The 20,269-nt window shown below is 41.4% G+C and overlaps 1 pseudogene; it reads left to right on the forward strand.

Annotated features, from left to right (window-relative positions):
- Positions 1 to 215: 215 nt before the first annotated feature.
- Positions 216 to 1,576, forward strand: LOC127683560 (beclin-1-like; annotated as a pseudogene).
- The last annotated feature ends 18,693 nt before the right edge of the window (positions 1,577 to 20,269 follow it).

The raw sequence follows: 20,269 nt of genomic DNA on the forward strand, positions 1-20,269 counted from the left end.
TTTCCTTTCGACATTATCCCATTCAGCATGTGAATCTGGGGATACACAGATAACCAACCAGTAACAACCCCATCATTTCCGGCCCCTTTAAAAATTCTTCCGTGTTGGAAGACAGGGCGATGGGAACTCTGGAGGTCTCGCTCCAGGGTGACCCCGACACCACTGTGCTCCCGCGGTAGAATGAGCCTGGGTGGCGGGCTCTGGGGCCCTGAGGCATGGAGGGATCTAAAGCGTCCAGCAGCACCATGCAGGCGAGCTTCGTGTGCCAGTGCTGTAGCCAGCCTCTGAAACTGGACACGAGCTTCAAGATCTTGGTCCGGGTCACCATCCAGGAACTCACAGGTCCATTACTCACCACAGACCAGGGGAAACCAGGAGAGACCCAGGAGGAAGAGGCTGACTGGAGCCGTTTATCGAAACTCACCAGGATGGTGTCTCTCAAAGATTCATCTCCCAGCCAGGATGATGTCTACAGAACGTGCTAATAGCTTCACTCTGATCGGGGAGGCATCTGATGGTGGTGGTACCACGGAGAGAACCTGAGTCGGAGTCTCAAGGTCACGGGCCAGACAGATGTGGTTCACCCACTGTGTGAGGAACGCACAGATATTCTTTTAGATCAGCTGGACACTCTGCTCAATGTCACTGAAAATGAATGTCGGAACTACAAACGCTGTTTGGAGATCCTGGAGCCAATGAATGGGGATGACAGTGAGTAACTACAGAGGGAGCTGAAGGAGCTCCTTAGAGGAGAAGAGGCTGATCCAGGAACTGGAAGATGTGGGGAAAAAACCCCGCAAGGGGGTGGCAGAGAACCTGGAGAAGGTCCAGGCTGAGGCAGAGAGACTGGACCAGGAGGAAGCTCACTAGTGTACTAGCGGGAATATAGTGAATTTAAAAGGCAGCAGTTGGGGCTTCCTGATGAGCTCAAGAAAGTGGAGAACCAGATGTGGTATGGCCAGATGCAGCTGGACAAGCTCAAGAAGACCAGTGTCTTCAACACAACCTTCCATATCTGGCACAAGGACAATTTGGCACAATCAATAATTTCAGACTGGGTCTGCTTGCCCAGTGTTCCCGTGGAATGGTATAACATCAATGCCGCTTGGGGCCACACAGTGTTGCTGCTCCACGCTTTGGCCAATAAGATAGGTCTGAAATTCCAGAGGTACCAACTTGTTCCCTATGGAAATCATTCATATCTGGGGTCTCTGACAGACAAATCTAAGCAGTTGCAGTTATACTGTTCTGGTGGGGGGGGGGTTGCATTTTTTTTCTGGGACAACAAGTTTGGCCATGCAGTGGAAGCTCTTCTGGACTGTGTGCAGCACAAAGAAGAGGTGGAAAAAAGAGAGACTCGATGTTGTCTTCTGTACAGGATGGACTGGACAAAGGCAAGATTGGAGACACTGGAGGCAGTGGCGACTCCTAGTCCATGAAAACCCGATTTAACTCCGAGGAGCAGTGGACAGAAGCGCTCAAAATCACGCTGACGATTCTCAAGTGGGGTCTTGCTTGGGTGTCCTCAGAGTTTTATAACAAGCGACTTCCTCCTTGGGGGAATCTTTGCCATTAAGGTTTTACACTTTGTTTGGTTTGGAAAGATGCTTTAAATTTGGGTAATATTAAACCACATGTTTACAATCGGAATCCACAAAAGCTACTTCATTTTCAAATATGACACATAGTTTCCAGAGTTCACACCATGTAAAGCAAAGGACCCCGCCATAGTTTTGACTCAGCCGGGTACAGTCCTTTCCCTCTCTCCTGAAAACAACTAATTTAAATTCGTTTTGTTTTCTTCTTTTTTTTAAGTCGAATTGACATTCATGCGTTTTCACTGGATTTTCTCTCTCTTAACTTCCTGCACTTAAAATATGAAACAGAAGAGTTTTGGGATGAGATGTTTGTGGCACACAGTTGGGTGATGTGGGGGAAAGGATACTAGGTCAGGAGTTGCAAGTTTAACTCCATCTTCACTTCTAGCATGGAATGCCCACTGTGCTATCTATGGGGATTACAAAATGGTGTTTGATACTGTTTGAGACATGGAGAGATTTAATTATTTGTAATAAGGGATTTGCTGTAGTCTGTTAAAAAAAAATTCTCCCATGTTGCGAGAGCTTTTGGCAAGATGTTCCTTGCCTACCATCCGGCCTCTGATACTTCATCTTTCTGTTCTAAATCATCTACCTTGAATTTTCTGAGAGCTTAAAGACAAGATTTTATTTTTAATTACATACATGTGTGTCTGTTTGTATGTGAGTAAGTGCACATAAACACAGGCTTCTGTGGAAGCCAGAAGAGCAAGTGTCATTTCTTGGAGCTGGAATATAAATGCTAGGTCCTAAACTGGGGTCCGCTGCAAGAGCAGCGTGCCTCTCAGCTGCTGAGCCCTCCCTCCGTCACCCTTTGATGACTTTAACGCATCTCACCCCACCATTGTTGAATCCCTTCTTTAGTTTGTCTTCCAAGTTTTCGGGGGCTTTCCACCAGAGCTAATGCAGCCTCCTCCTGCCTCCTCCCATCTGCCCCACTGGTTTCTCTACATCTAACCAGCGAGAACTTTCATTCTCTTTAGTGTCTCAGGAAAAGCAGAAAGACAAAGACAAAGAAATCCAACCTCGATGTGATGTTTGATTTGAAAAACTTTCTGTCCTCCGGGAAGGACAGGCTGTGGATTGGAGAAATAATGAGCCAAAGAATAGTTTTTAAGTCCGACTCCAGATGTACGCAGCAGATATGAGCTCTAGCTGGGAGGAGAGAAGGTGTTTGGAGGAGAGGTTCAAGAATGCTAGGTTGTGTGTGGCTGGATGGGCAGGGAGGGGTTTCTTGGAGAGTCACATGTGATGCTGGAGCCCATGAGGCTGTGTTAGCCCCCGAGAGTCCCAGAGCGAGCTTTCTGGTGGCTCATCTATGCAGAGGTACCCGGAGCTGAGTTTAGGTTTAGGAAGCTTAAAACGCTCTTCAGAGAGAAGTGTGGTAGGCGTATTAACTCTGCTGTTTCCCAGTGGGTGCAGTGGAAAAAAAGTTCTTAAAGGGCGCGGTGGGGTTTGCCTTGAACTTTGATTCATGTCAGGGATGTCAGGAACTTCGTGGATGTAGAGAAATGCGCGGGGCAGATGTGGTTGTAGACAACTGTGTTCCGCCCCACTGCCGTGCAAAACAGCATCTAGCTGGGCACTACTAACACCCCCAGAATGTGAGTAAACCCCAAATGACGATGATAATCCAGATGACGATCCTGCCATCTGGTAGGATGTATTCTCAAGACTGAACGTGAAGTTCATTGCTTCTCAGGAATTTTGGCTAAAATCGAGTATACACATTAAGTTGAACTTAAAAATATTGGAAGTTTACTGTATCGTTTATCCGAATTTGTAGACTATTTGATTCCACTCAGTCGTGTCTTTATCTTGGACATCATGAAACTTCACACCTCAGGAAAAAGTGACGGGTGGGTGCCCTCCTTTTAAAAGGAAGGGGAAAATACTGTCTTCGTAAGTTTAGTAGAAGCATTGGAATGTGTGTTTATAAAGATACAGCGCTGTGTCTGGCTTGCAGAGAGCCCTCAAAAGTGCGTGGCTTTTAGTCCAAATGCTTTGCTTACCGCTGTTTGCACAGCAGGCATTTAACTCATGCTCACTGCCACAAACCTTGATCTGCAGCCTAGTTAGTTAATAGGAAAGATTGACACCCATCAAAACACAAGCATTTAATACACGACACATGGTGTACTCTCTAGAGGGAGTGAGTGCTACATCTCTCTCAACGCAGGCCCGTAATGAAAGGTAAGAAGGGGTGGCTTTTGTGAGCAGTCTAGCTTCCTAAAACACAAACTGTAGGAAGCAGGGAAGCTTGCTCGACAAAGAAATCAGGTGTCTACCAGGAGACGGTCAGATCATCTTCCATCCCCAAGACTACTGTAAACGTTGGCTATGCTTCCAGTTTAAAGGATGCAGGGTCACACTTGAACCTGAACACCAATCAGAATCCATTGTGGCATTTGGTGAAATTTGGGAGCAGCCTTAGAGAGGACCATGAAGTGAACCGTGTGGGATTGCAGCACAGTCAGACCTGCCATCAGTGGTGACAGGATGATAGGGAGCAAAAGTTGTCAGGGAAGAGAAGACTGGGGCTCACAGGAAGGAGAGGAAGCAGGCAGGCAGCCATGGGCTCAGAGCCATGGGCCACCCACCTCAGCCGCAGTCTAGGTGTTGGTTGTCTTGCTGAGGCTCTGGACCTTGGCGACATTAAGGAGATTGAGACTGGCATTGCTAATCAGACACCTGGTAAGTGTCTTCATCTGCACGGAGTAGAAAATTAATTGGGGAACAGACCTACCATGAAGGTGTGAGACAACCTGGAGGGTGACTTGATACAATGCCATACTTGCCTGGTTAAAAAGAAATTCTGCAAATTAATGGCCAGGTAAGAATGAAGTAAACTGCTATGTGAGTTCCAGTGGTCCAATTGTCCCCTCTGTCCCCACTCACACATTCCTTGCCTACTCCCCTTCACTTTGTTGTCCACAGAGCCTCTTCCACCCCTCACTAGACGTTCACTGGGGGAATAGTCTTGAGACAGACACAGCGAATGGAACCCCTCCTCCCACCAAGGAAAACATAAAAAAACCCAAATCTTCAAATAGCCCCAGAAAGGAGAAAGGAAGCCTACGTTGTTTAGGTATAAGAACACCGAGAACAATAGAGTTCCATTGAAGCTCTGTTGTTGGGGAGGTTGAGTTTGGATACGTGAGCTTCTATGTTCTCACATGGAGGAGTTTACAGTCAGATTAGCATGTGTCTCTTTGCGTATGTGTGACCGACTGTTTTGTCACTGGCATTTGAGGCTGAAGGCTTAGGCAGTCTTATTTCAGAACACTTGACCTCTGCCCAACAGAGGCAGGTAGCACACACTCCCAAGAGCAGCTGCTGACTGAGAAGCAACACATTGCGGGCACATTGACTACATAATATTCACTGGTGTTTGTAGTGCCTGGTGTAGGATAGAAGCCCTCTACATAATGAATTGATGATTTCAGGTCGATCTAAGATTGGAAGTAGAGAGAATCACTGTTGTGAAATTTGTGACTTCATTGGATATCACCAACATATTCCATAGCATTTGTCCATGGATGAGTATCTATCTTAAACACTTAAAAGCTTTGGGGGCAAGGCTGTGAAGATGACTGAGGTGGGTATTAAAGGGAGACTTAACTTGGAAATAACAATGAAAATAAAGTTACATCTATTGTTCTTTAAAATTATTTATTTATGTATATATATTTATTTATTATATTTTTGAGAAAAGGTCTCTCTATGTAGTCCTGGCTGTCCCAGAGTTTGATATGTAGACTACACTGCCCTCAAACTCACAGAGATCCACCTGCTGGGATTAATATGTGCTGGGATTAAAGCCATGCTCTTCCATGCCCAGCTGTTCTTTTTATTTTCAAGGTTTTATTTATTTTTACTTTATGTGTATCAGTGTTTTGTCTGGACATCACCGTGCTCACCATGTATGTGTCTTTGGTGAGCATGGAGGAGGAGGATGAGATGGGGGTTTTTGGAGGGGAAACCAGGAAAGGGGATAACCTTTGAAATATAAATAAAGAAAATATCTAATAATAATAATAATAATAATAATAATAATAATAATAAAGAAGCCAGAGGAGGGTGTTGGATACCCTGAAATTGGGATTATACCCCATTGGGAGTCACCTGTCAGCTCTGGAAGTTGAACTTGGGTTCTTGGCAAGAATAGCAAATGTTCTTGACCTCTTAGCCACAGAGACAAAACAAAACACCAGTCACCACCCATTCATTATCTTTACCCAGGCGGATACTTAATCAGGATCGCTGCTCAGCATACCACACAAGGAGCTTAGACTCGCACCTCAACTGCTGCCATTTCTGAAGTTCAGACACAGGGGTAGTGTATCTGCAGTGGTTTGGAAAATCTAACAAAAGTTTGATATGTCTTGGGTGAAGTGATGCTCTTCGATATTCAGGCACCTCTGGGGAGAGCACATCTGGGGAGAGATACCTATACAAGCCTTCGGCTGAAAGACGTTTCCATGAAAACTTCTAAGGGAAACATGGACATTGGGTTAAAAAAACAGAGAGAGCTGAGCCACTGAACACACAAAGAATGCTGGGCTTTTAACTAACAGTGTGCGTTCTTCTAATACCTGCATTTGAGAGGTTAAGCAAGTTTGGACTCTCTGTTTCCCTTTGCCCTTTTCTACCCTGGTGCTTACAATAATCCTGGCTCTTTTCTGCTTTTCCCAGGGAACTTGACCCTTGCTGGTACACAACTCAATGAGAGATTAGAGGCGCATTGTCCAGGGAATAATGAGAGTCAGGGGATAAACCAGGCTGGCTTACAAAACGGATTCAAAGAGTGGCTGCCATGGGTGAGGCCCAGGCCTGGACTGTGGGTGTGGTGGGCTTCGTCAGTCCTGCGCCCCAGTCCACCACTTTCTGTCTAAGCACTTTCACCTTGAAAAAGAACTTCATGTGATATTGACCAAATTTGCAAATAGTACAAAGATTGCAGGTGAAGGAGATAAAGAAGATGACATATTACAATCACAGCAGGATATAGATAATTCAGGGCATCGGCTGAACAAAAAGTGAGATGAGGTTTAATATAAAGACATGCGAGATAATATATGCACCCAAAAGAAAATAACTCTCGGCGCAGATTCAAATTATGGGGGTATTACTCAGGAACCTGTCGTGCTGAGTGAGATTTGGGGAGCTCGGTGGATAACAAATTGAATAGGAGTTCACAGTGCAGCGCCACAGCAAAGAGGGGCATCGTTATTTTGAGACGGATGGACAATATAAAGTGATCTTTGAAAACACAAGAGAGGACGCAGCGCTGCTGTACACTGTGTAGATGACATGTCACCTTGAACTCCCCGTTGCCCTGACTTTATCAAAGATGCAATGAGGTGGAAGATTTAGCAAAGACAGTCATTTGAATGCTATTCAACATGATGCACAGGACTGTGTTCCTATGCCAGGCAGGTACATCTATTAAAAAAAAAAAGTTTACTTGTGACAAGGTCCTCTTGCTATTATATTTCCTTTAATGCCTTTTTGACTTTCAGGAAGGGAAAATAATTGCTTAGATGAGAGAAAAAGACAGAGAGAAGGAAACCACCATATAAATTCTTTCGGGGAGCAGAAAAATGAGCGTTTCATATGTTCAGCAATATTTATGGGCTCTAAATTCCTGCCCGCTAAAAATCTTTGGTTCTAATGAGAAAAGAGGGGGTAAAAATCATACCCCTTGCTTATCATACAAGGACAAGCAGAGCAAGAACAAAGCTGGCTTCTGGAGAACCAAGGATGTAAAGTTTCAAAGACAAGATTAAGGGATTTTAATAAGCACTGTTTTGTGTGTGTGTGTGTGTGTGTATGTGTGTTTGTGTGTGTGTGTGTGTGTTTGTGTGTGTGTGTGTTTGTGTGTGTGTTTGTGTGTGTGTGTGTTTGTGTGTGTGTGTGTGTACATGTACACATGTACTCATGCTCATATGCATGCATGTGCTTGTTAATGTGTTTGCCTGGTGTCAGTGGAACTCAGGAAAGGTTGTTGGATTCCCAGCCATTGGAGCTACAGGCATTGGAAAGCAGTCCAGAGTAAGTGCTGGGAACAGAACTGTGGTCCTCTGAAACAAACAGAACTGTGGCCCTCCGAAACCGAACTGTGGCCCTCCGAAACAGAACTGTAGCCCTCTGAAACAAAGAGCATCTCTACAGGTCTTCCTCATTTATACCATTGAAGAGCAGCGAGGTAGGGCACGAGAGTCAGGAAGCTGGTGGAGGCATGATGCCAAGTTTCCAGATGCCTGTGGGGCCTTGAATGGGCCTGAGAAAAGGAAATTTGGGTGAAGAATATTCAGCACTACGTGGGAAGATCAAAGCTTTGGAATCAGATGCTATGTTTTAGTTGGACTTTAGAAATGGCCAGACATATGGGTGTGGTTCTTTTACTCTGTAGGAGTGATATTTTAATTTTTCATTAATTACTTTTCAAGATTCCTCTGAGAAGTGAAGCTCACATCTGTGAATCCCTTACAAGCTCAGGCCTGTGGCAGATTTGGTCGGACACTGATTAACCATTGAGTCCCAGGAGAAAAAAATCTGGCATGAAGTTAAGACCAGTTTAGAAGCCCAGAGAGAAGTGAGGAGTTAACTAACTCAGCAAGTTGTCAGAACTAACAGTTTACCTTTTTTGAGTCTGAAGAGAAGTGAGACACTGTGGCTTTTCGCTTTGTCTGACATGCCGTCTCCAAATCACAGTTTTTAATGTGGTGAGAAGGGGGACGTTGCCAGTGGTCAGGGTCTCAGGTGGGTGTCCAAGGGTTCTCAATACCATATTCAGGAATAAGATACAGGAACACGCAGAAGGAACACAGATGGAGGCACAGCTAGGACTACACTCTAGGTCTTGTCTGTTTCTACTATGTGGCAATGCCTAGAATGTGAGTATTAGAACGTGTATTCCTCAACAAATAATTCCCTAGATTATCACGGTAAAGAGGTGATACTGAGAGAATGCCACTGGAATTCAGAATGAAAAGGAGCTTTGTCCGTAATGTGATTCAGTCAGTTCTGTGTTTTTATATTCTCCTCCTCTGGGAACCTTTAGGTCTGCTCTGGAGAGCCTTTAAGCTTTCCCCATCTGCTGGAATTCTCACTCCCCACTCTTGCATGCTCTTCATTGCCAGTGAGTATTATTTTACACACACTAGTCTCCATCTTAAAAGCCAGGGTTAAAACGAATAAGCAAAAGGAAAACACAGTAAGAAAGGTGTATTCTCTTCTGCACCTGAGATCAAGTAAATAATTTCTCTGAATCACAAAGTCATAGTGGAATGCAGCTGGTCAAGTCATACCCCTAACCCCAACTTCTAAGTTCCAACCTAGGGCTCCTCCACTTTTGCACAGTAAATGCTTCCTCTTTGAAGATAAAATCATTTAAAGGCCCATTACAGAAATGAATGACAAACTGGAAGCCAGAAACAAAATCTTAAGGAAAAAAACCAAAACAACAAAAAGCAAAGCAAAACAAAACAAAACAAAACCAGGAGCTCATCATCATCATCATCATCATCATCATCATCATCATCATCAAGGAGACGATTCCATCAGCCCAGAAAGAACTGACTCAGTGTCACATCTTGGCATGATTTGAGCTTTCTTTACTTTCTTCTCATGTCTAAGTACAACTCTTTTTGTAAAACTCACTAGGATAATTATCTGCTTAGGGAAATAAATGAGACTTTACACAAAATGGTGCTTCTTTTTCAACCATGCAGAAAGATATCTCAGAATGTATCCCCTGAACAACTTAGTGAAGACGTGAAAAATATTTTTTAAGCTTCACACGTAGCCCTGGGGAAGTAAAAGCTAAACCACACATAAGACAAGTATGAAAAACACAAATGGTCAAAATGCTTTTTAAAAAAGATAATGTAATAAAACACATTATTTATAAGCCGACTGGTAATGGAATAGGCGTACAAATGCAGTTCTTCTCTGAACTACAACAACAAAAAGTGGTTATTTTAGTCCTCAGAAATGCTCACATGCAATTTTATTTAGTATTAAAAATAAAGATACTATTCTTAATGTAGATTATGTGATAACTGAGATTATTACAGTGTTTTTTGGATGTACATTCTGAGTATGAAGTCTTTCTAAGTTTTGTAACATGAAGGAAACTGAATCTCACAAAGTTATACCATTAAAAGGCTGTCAAGACTTTTATATTTTTTCTGAAGAATTTATATCATTTGTATGTGTGTTTGTGTGTGTGTGTGTGTGTGTGTGTGTGTATACAATTGAATAAATACTCATGGAAGCCAGCTGGGGCCACGAGATAACTAGAACCTGGAGCTCTCTGCCTTTATGAGTCACCTCTTACAGGTGCTGAGATTCAAACACTGTACTCCAATAGAGCAGTTAGTCCTCTTAACTGCTAAACCTACTCTGTCTTTCAAATTGTCAAATATTTTTAAAATTTCAATTGCTTCCATGGCTGGTGATGACAGAATAACTGGTCCATTGATTGTTCCACTCACCCACCACAGTGGACGGCAAGCAGCTGAGATAAACTATGGACTAATTTTGTCCAGAAGCTGATAACTGACAGAGCATATCTCTGACCCCAGTGAACGGAAAGACAAATGTCACTAGCCTTGTATTGTCCTAGAGTTTTAGAGACACTTTTCCATTCTGGAAATGTTCCAGGCCATGACAACATCACAGATTATGGGGTCAGAGGTAAGAGTTCAGGGAGGCAGAAGCAGTTAGAATTTTGGACACAAGAGTATTAGGGAGGAAAGGGTTCCAGGAATTTGCATAGAAGACCACTGTGCCTTTGACTAGTATGCAGGAAGACCACAGGATAGTGTTAGAGCAGAGTAGCAGAGGGCAGTACAAATCATTCTCAGATTTCAAAGAGGACTGAGAAATACTGAGCTTCTGGTCATCTCAGAGAGCTACCACTGAACACCTGAAACATTCAGGAGAGAACCCAGAAGGAGTCTTTAATAGGTAAATTCTTTAATGGGGGTGTGTGTGCCAAACTAGATGTAGTTGTGAGTGCTGTGTTGGGTCTGCTCTACCAGGACCCAATCAGAAGTTTCTAAAGGGCTGAGTCATCGTGTGACTGAGCTAGCCGATTTAACACCATAGACTCATCACTGTAACACAATAGCCAGAGTGGTCATTGGACAAAGTAAAGTTTATGATACTCAGAGTCAATCAAAGGTTGCTTTCCGTCCAAGGAAGCAGAAAGCTACCATTCGTAACAATATACTGAAGTGCACTGAAACTGAACCAGAGGTGAGATGTCACCATTAGTAAACATGGATTTCAAAGTAATTGGTATTAGTATCCTCACAGAATTAAGGGAGAAATGTAAACACAGCGAAAAGAGACATGGGAGATTTTTAAACCAGGAAAAGCTAGAGCTGAAGCAAGTGAGTAAACAAACAAAACAGCAAAATGCTCCCCCACCCCAAATACATCTGTCTTCCTTAACAAAAAGCTTGCCGGAGACTTCAGTATTGTAAGACTTCAGCCAGAGCATAAGGACAGAAATGATGTAAACTGAAGTATCTACAGTCGGAAAAATCACTGAAAAGGTTTGAACAGAGTTTAAAGTCTTCTGGCATAAAGTCGAGCTATCAACAAGGGATGCAGCATTCCAGAAATAGCCATGCGCCTGCAAAAACAAGTGAATGACTCCTAGTGCTGATGAGCATGGTGAAAACCATTTTTGTATGAGACTCAATAGGTTCCAGTGAGTCTCAAACACGATAATTACAAAGAAGCAAACAGAAAGACATTGCTGTAAGATTATAAAAAGTTAGTAGTGCATATATCCATTAAAACAGAGAAATATTGCATATTCCAATATTACTTCTCAGATTTTATTAAAAATAATGAAAACCAGAAGGCAATAAACATCTTTAATAAAGTTCTGGTAGAAAAAAACCTGGGCATTTTTAGGAGTCTACCTACAGTAAACATAGTTATCATCAATGAAGGTGAAAAATATCTTACATATAATCTCAAGACTGGGTACAGTGGCTCATGGCAATAATCCCAGCACTCGAAAGGCTGAGATAGGAGAATCAACAGTTCAAATGAGCCTGTGTTATAAAGTGAGTTCAAGGCTAGCCTAAGTAACCTGAGAGACTGAGTTTAAAAAACAACAAAAATTATCTATACATAAGTACATAAATATATACTCATTATATCACACAAATATATTTGCCATATTATATAAATATATTGATGTACTTTTATAATAAAACATTGAAGGATATATAATTGTACAGATTGAAAATTTATCTATCTATCTCTTTATCTATCTATCTATCTATCTATCTATCTATCTATCTATCTATCTATCTATCTAATACATATATATTTTTAATTTTCCAGGCAGGGTGGGACTTGCTTCTAATTAAGGTTGAGATAAAAGAATTCCTACAAGTAGAAAGCCAGCCAGGTTGGATGCAAATTATTTACCTTGGCATACTAGATTTCTAAAATGGAATTTGGAGTCCTAGACCTGTAGAATAATTGAGGAAAGAAAAAAATCCGTTTTCTTGTTAATTAAAACACTAATTGACCAGGTAGAGCAAGACTGATTGCACAGTGTGTATTTGTAGCATGCGCAGAAGCAAAATGCACGACACTGGCACAAAGACCTAGTGCTCATGTGTATCACAATGCTGATGACAAGGACACAGCCTCGGCAGGCCAGCTCAGCACATAGTTCTCATGACTTAGGAATTGTGTTCATTTTTCACCCAAGAAAATTGAAAGCCCATGCTTATAAAACTTCAGCACACGTGTTCATAGATGCCTCCTTTTTAAAAATGTTTCTTTATTCTTGAGGATTTTGTATAGGTATACAATGAAATCTGATAATATCTGTGCTTTATTCCCTTCACCTGTGCCTCTCTTCAGATCCCCCAACATGTCTTCTACCTAAATCCATGTCTTTTTTTTTTTTGGTAACCCACTGTCTTAGTTAGGGTTTTACTGATGTGAACAGACACTATGATCAAGACAAGTCTTATAAATGACAACATTTAATTGGGGCTGGCTTACAGGTTCAGAGGTTCAGTCCATTATCATCAAGGCAGTAACATGGCAGCATGCAGGCAGGCATGGGACAGGAGGAGCTGAGAGTCCTACAACTTTATCCAAAGGAAGCCAGGAACAGACTGGGCATACTCAAGCATCTAAAAGGAAGATCTCTAAGCCCATTCCCATAGTGACACCCTTCTTCCAACAAGGCCACACCTTCTAATAGTGCCACTCCCTCAAACGAGTAAATACCAACCATCACACCCACTAAGTCAAGTTAGTAATGACCATATGTGCATGGAAGTAGGGCCATGCAATGAAACATGGAAAACTTACCAGTGGTCACATCCTCCAAAACAAATGACTCTCCCTTCCCTAACAACTATCAATTGCCAATAGTTTCTCCATAAGTGGGTTGGCCTGGAGATTGTTTACCCCATGTATGCTGAAAATTTGGCTGGTTTTATCATGTGCAAGTCTAGGGTAGGTAACTAGAGCTGCTGGAATTTCATGAGTGTGATCGTCATGTCATGTCCAGAAGATCACACTCGACAGCTTTCCTCCCCACTCTTGGGCTCTTACACTCTTTCTACCCCTCTTCCTTGATGTTCCCTGAGCTTTGGTGGTAGTGCTGGTGGGGTTGCTAGAAGTGGTCTAATTAGGGCTGAGCACTCCGACTCTTTATTCTTGACACCTTGACAGTTTATGCACCTCTCCATTAACTGCTACTGACAGTAAAAAGAAGCTGATGTAGTAGCGGCATGACTGCATGAGGTAACTAACTGATGATTGTGTTTGAGGTCTGTTCTTTAGGGTGGAATTTCATGCCTGGTAGTATAATCTTAGTCAAAATTTTTGGAGGTCATAGACCCTAGTCTAGGATCTGCTGTTGTTATTTTGCTAAAGGGCCAAGCTGTCAAATTACCTTCTAAATATTTATGTTTACGTATAGACATGAACTTCTATCAACCTTAGCTTTCTTCATTCAACACACATACTCACCATAGTCATACACTGGAGATAAGCATATAAGTGATGAATGATAAACACATTTTGTTATATCCTTTTGGTGTATTTTTAGCTGTTTGATTGGGTTCTTATATCTACTACGATCTGAGCCTTCTTCCACCCTAATCTGGTGTGGGCCTGTGTATTGGAGGATTTCCAAGGAGATCTCTGGCCCAGCCGATTGCGAGGGTTCAGGCAAAGAGGAGAGTGTGAGCAGGAAGGGGGCATCATCTCCATGCCTCTGCTGCTGCAGCTGGCTCCATCTCTCTCTCTGCTGTTGCAGTGTCTCAGTTACTCCACTTAGCCCTATGCTGAGTCAGGCCTGGGCTGGGCTGGGCTGGGCTGGGCTGACAAGAGGCTGACTAGCCAGCAAAGAGTGCAGAGGAGTTTCAGGTGGTGTTTCAGAAGAGCAGAGCTCTTCCCAAATGTTACAGCTCTTATGACAGAAGCTCTCAGATGATGGAGTAGTTCTCACACATTTTTATTCCTTCTGGATAGGATTCTTACATACAGTTTTGGGGTAGGTCAGGGTCTGATAGCAAGTGCTTCTCGTTGGCTTGGTCTGAGAGCTTGGAGATACCTTATCTGCATGTGGAAGGGCTTGGGGTGCTGATTCTGTGTGACTGATGATCATAGGCCTCCCTACAGGGGCAGGGGGCGTTGTGGGAGGATGTAGCTACGTGGCCAAACACATGCAGTTCCGCAGGTGACAGTCATCTGTCAGGAACCATGGTGCCTATCACAGTTCACCACCCCACAATCCCTTACAACCTCTCAACAGTAGGTATCAGAGAAGGAAGTTTAGAGAAGAAAGGCTGTGTAGATCTCTTTAGACTACTTCCTGCCGATTAGCAGCATTCAGTTCCTCGGGGGATAGTCTAGTCTGTGTCTTCAGACTATCCAATTTCTTTTTCTTGTCTCTGTGTTCATGACCACTTGATAAACCACAACATCAGGAACCAACAGCTGCCTTAGCAATAGCAGGGATAGTAGTAGCCACCAGAGGTCCTCTCAGGGCTCTTCTATTTATACTCCTTCCAGAGTCTCTACAGTTAAACTATCTGTAACCGACAAAAAACATATCTTCTATCTTCCCCTAGAGTACAAGATAACCATGGTTAATGGCTGGGGACCAACTGAAGCAGCCCCATATCCCACACCTGGAATTAAAACAAAAACACATTTATATAACATAACTGGGTTATTCAAGAAGCTAAGATTGCTACTACAATATTTATAAAATGAAATACTATGGGATTTGGGGTCAATAAAATTAACTATTGACGCATGTAATAACATGAGAGAATCTCCAAAATATGATTTTGAGTGAATGAAGTAAGCTAGACACAGAAGTAAGAATACTATAATTTCAGGTGTTTTTCAGATCCTGGAGTATGTGTTCATGTGTATGTGTGTGTGTGTGTGTGTGTATGCTTGTGTACATATGTACTCATATGTGTATGTTATGGTATGTATGTACGATGGCAGGTAGATAGAGGTCACAAAACATTGTACAGCATTGGTCCTAGCTTCCATGTTGCTTTGAGACTGGGTCTCTTCACTGCTGCATGCACCAGGATGACTCTTCTGAGAGCTTTTGTTTATTCCCTTGTCTCTGCCTCCCATCTCCCCAGCAGACTGCACCAGGATAGCAAACACCAATGCACATGGCCCTGAGTGGGTTCTCTGGGCCCAACCTCAGGTTGCCCATCTTATGGAACAAGTGCTTTACTCACTGGGCCATCTCAGCACCCCCAAATAATAAATGTTGACTGAAAGTCGGTCAGTGTTACATCTGGTCAGAGTGCAGAGATTAATTACCAAGGAGCCATGGAAGAATCTTTGGAGTGATGGCAGTATTACACAGCTTGACGATTGTAAGCATAAAGGAGTACATACACTTGTCAAACCCATCAAACTACTACTGTCTCAAAGCCTTTTGCTTAAGAATGAATATAAGACTTATAAAACTATAAAGTTAAGATGTATTCTATAGTATTCGAATTATGACCAACAAAGTCATCTAAGAAGAAAATTAATAAGAGAATAGAAAAATGGGACATTTCCATTTATTGAACATTTTTTTTTCAGCAAGCTGATATTATAAAATAATTGATAAGGTTTATATCCAGCCTAAGTGAAAAATACTGTTTTTAAAAGTATTCTCATGTTTTTATTAAGTTTAGTGTCTACAATGACTCACTCAGATCCAGTTAAATACCTTTTTATTTCAACTGATTATGGTTTTTTGATTTCTAAAAGAATATTAAGAATTTCTTCAGGACAGTATTGATATCTTTTTTGAATTTTCTTTTTTTATTGAAAAGGGAAGTAAAATCACTTTATGATAAAATTAAAGTTTACATGGTAAATGTTTCAGATAAAATAGAAGAGTTACATAGAAAAACACATTAAAGTTGACAATTTTCATGGAAAATTAAAGAGTAAAGTGGTACACATAAAAACATTGCTAAATTAATTGAAATATGAAATAGAAACATTTCATGATAGAATTGAAGATTTATGTGGAAAATATTTCTGATAAAATTGTAGAAAAATGTAGAAAAACATGTTAGAATTGAAGATAATCAAAATTTTATATAGGTATAATAATGGTAGGCATAAAAGTATTACTAAGTTGATTGAAAGTGGAATTATAAACATTTTCTGATAAACTTGAAGATTTATGTGGAAAATATTTCTGATAAAATTGAAGAAATATATAGAAAAACATGTTAAAATAAAAAAATTATCATGAAAATTTTACAGATAAATGATAGGGATAAAGATAATTCTAAGCTACAAATGGATGGAGCTGGAGAACATCATACTAAGTGAGGTAACCCAGTCTGAAAAGATCAATCATGGTATGCACTCACTAATAAGTGGATATTAGCCTGGAAAACTGGAATACCCAAAACATAATCCACACATCAAATGAGGTCCAAGAAGAACAGAGGAATGGCCCCTGGTTCTGGAAAGACTCAGTGTAGCAGTATAAGGCAAAACCAGAACAGGGAAGTGGGAAGGGGTGGGTGGAAGAACAGGGGGAGGGAAGGGGGCTTATGTGACTTTTGGGGAGTGGGGGACCAGAAAAGGGGAAATCATTTGAAATGTAAATAAAAAATATATCGAATAAAAAATATTTATGTGGAAAAAAAAGGGAAAAAATTCTAAATTGATTGAAGGTGGAATTATAAGTATTTTCAGGTAAAATTGAAGATTTACATGGAAAATATTTCTGGTAGCATTCAAGAAATATATAGACAAACACGTTAAAATTGACTATTTCATGGAAAATTTTACATATAAAGTAGACATAAAAACTCTTTATAAATTAATTGAAGGTGGAATTAGAAACATTTGTGATAAAATCAAAGATTTACATTGAAAACATTTCTGATAAAATAGAGGAAATGTATAGAAAGGCATATTAAAATTGAAGATTATCATGAAAAATAATGCAGATAAAATGGTAGACATAAAAACATTACTAAATTAATTAAAAGGGGAATTACAAACATTTTCTGATAAAATTGAAGAGTTACATGAGAAATATTCCTGTTAGTCTATGTCTTTTTATTAGGGAGTTGAGTCCATTGTTAAGAGATATTAAGGAATAGTGATTGTTGCTTCCTGTTATTTTTGATGTTATTTTTATGTTTGTGTGGGTATCTTCTTTTGGGTTTGTTGGAAAATTATTTTCTTGCTTTTTCTAGGTTGTAGTTTCCCTCCTTGTGTTGGCATTTTCCATCTATTATCCTTTGTAGGGCTGGATTTGTGGATAGATATTGTGTAAATTTGTTTTTATCAGGGAATATCTTGGTTTCTTCATCTATATGATTGAGAGTTTTGCTGGGTATAGTAGCCTGAGCTGGCAGATATGAAGTCTGCCCAGGATTTTCTATCTTTCATCGTTTCTGGTGAGAAGTCTGCTGTAATTCTGAGAGATTTGCCTTTATAAGTTACTTGCCTTTTCTCCCTTACTGCTTTTAATATTCTTACTTTGTTTAGTGAATTTGGTGTTTTGAGTATTATGTGTAGGGAGGAGTTTCTGTTCTGGTCCAGTCTGTTTGGAGTTCTGAAGGCTTCTTGTATGTTCATGGTCATCTCTTTCTCTAGGTTAGGGAAGTTTTCTTCTATAGTTTTTTTTGAAGATATTTACTGGCCCTTTACATTGGAAATCTTCACTCTCTTCTATACCTATAATCCTTAGATTTGGTCTTCTCATTGTGTCCTGGAGTTCCTGGAGATTTTGGGTTACCAGCTTTATGCATTTTGCATTTTCTTTGACTGTTGAGTCAATGTTTTCTATGGTGTCTTCAGCACCTGAGGTTCTTTCTTCTATCTCTTATATTCTGTTGTTGATGCTTACATCTTTGACTTCTGAATTCTTTCCAAGGTTCTCTATCTACAGAGATGTCTCACTATGTGATTTCTTTATTGTTTCTACTTCTACTTTTAGATTCTGGATGGTTTTGTTCAGTTCCTTCACTTGATTGTTTGTGTTTTCCTGTAATTCTTTAAAGGATTTTGTGTTTCTTCTTTAAGGGCTTCTGCCTGTTGACCCATGATCTCCTGTATTTCTTTAACGGATTTTTGTGATTCCTCTTTAAGGGCTTCTGCCTGTTGACCGATGTTCTCCTATATTTCTTTAAGGGATTTATTTAAGTCTTTCTTGAAGCCCTCTATCAGCATCATGAGATACGAATTTAAATCTGACTCTTGCTTTTCCGGTGTGTTGGGGTATCTGGGACTTGCTGTGGTGGGAGACCTGTGTTCTGATGTTGCCATGTGGCCTTGGTTTCTGTTCTTAGGGTTCTTGTGCTTGCCCTTTGCCATCTGGTTATCTCTGGTGCTAGTTGATATTGTTGTCTCTGGCTGGAGTTTGTACCTCCTGTGGGCCTCTAAGCCTGTGTCCTTACTCCTCTGAGCTCAGGAGTGAAAGCACTGCTGGGAGATCACTCTCTCCTGGTGGGCTAAGCACAGAAGACTGTGGAGTTTCCTGGCTCCCTGGTACAAATGGCAGCAGGAAGACTTCTGTCCCAGCTGCTCCACTGATCTTATGCCCTGTGTGCTCCTAGCTGCTCCCCTCCAGAGAGAAGGTGGAGATCTCACCTCTGTGCTCAGAAGTGGAAGATCACTTGGGAGATCACTCTCTCCTGGCGGGCTATGCACAGAAGGGTGTAGGGTCTCCTGGTTCCCTGGTGCAAATGGCAGCAGGAAGACTTCTGTCCCAGCTGCTCCACTGATCTTATGCCCTGTGTGCTCCTAGCTGCTCCCCTCCAGAGAGAAGGTGGAGATCTCACCTCTGTGCTCAGAAGTGGAAGATCACTTGGGAGATCACTCTCTCCTGGCGGGCTATGCACAGAAGGGTGTAGGGTCTCCTGGTTCCCTGGTGCAAATGGCAGCAGGAAGACTTCTGTCCCAGCTGCTCCACTGATCACAGAAGGCTGTGAAGTCTTCCGGTTCCCTGGTGCCAATGGCGGCAGGAAGACTTCTGTTCCAGCTGCTCCACTGATTTTATGCCCTGTGTGCTCCTAGGTCTTCCCCTTCAGAGAGAAGGTGGAGATCTTACCTCTGTGCTCAGAAGTGAAAGTGCTGCTGAGAGAATCAGTATTGGTATCTTATTGATCCCTGTTTTTGTTTTTGGTCTTTCTTTTCTTTTCTTTTTTCTTTTCTTTTCTTTTCTTTTCTCTTTTCTCTTTTCTTTTCTTTCTTTTCTTTTCTTTCTTTCTTTTCTTTTCTTTCTTTCTTTCTTTCTTTCTTTTCTTTTCTTTCTTTCTTTCTTTCTTTCTTTCTTTCTTTCTTTCTTTCTTTCTTTCTTTCTTTCTTTCTTTCTTTCTTTCTTTCTTTCTTTCTTTCTTTCTTTCTTTCTTTCTTTCTTTCTTTCTTTCTTTCTTTCTGTGCCAGAAAGTTGAGAGTGCCAGGAGTTGTAGATCCTAGAGGGTAAGAGAAGTAAGACTGTCCCTAAGACACAAACATGTGCTAGAGCAGTGGTTCTCAGCATCCCTAATGCTATGACAACTTCACACATTCTGTCATGTTGTGGTGACCTCTGACCATAAGACTACTTTTGTAGCTACTTTATAATTTTGTTAGGGTTATGAATCATAATGTAAATGTCTATGCTTTTTGATGATCTTAGGTGACTCTGTGAAAGGGTCATTTGACCCACAAAGGTGTTCTGACCATCAGGTTGAAAACTACTGTGTTAGAGGCAGAAGCACCAGAGGGCAAGACTCTGGATGGAAGCAGAACCGGAGAAGACACTGTGCCATGGGTTCATATCGGTTCAAAGGCTCTGATTTTTTAGCGATGGTTATGCAAATGAAGTAAAGAATAGGAAGTGTGGTTTGAATGAGAATGTTACCTATAGTCTTAGACACTTTAATACTTGGTTCCCAATTGTTGCTGTTACTTGGGAAGGTTCTGGAGGTGTGGTCTTGCTAGAGGAATTGTGTTACTAAGAGCAGACTTTGAAGTTTCAAAGCCACACTCAATTCTTAGTTTGTTCTCTCTGCTTTCTGTTTGAGTTTTAAGATGTGAGCTTCCATCTTCTTGCTCCATCTAACACACCGGCCATGCTGCTTTCCAGAATCCACACCATTATGGTGGTGAACTCATCACTCTGG

The sequence above is a fragment of the Apodemus sylvaticus genome, chromosome 4, assembly GCF_947179515.1.
Source record: "Apodemus sylvaticus chromosome 4, mApoSyl1.1, whole genome shotgun sequence".
Lineage (NCBI taxonomy): Eukaryota > Metazoa > Chordata > Mammalia > Rodentia > Muridae > Apodemus > Apodemus sylvaticus.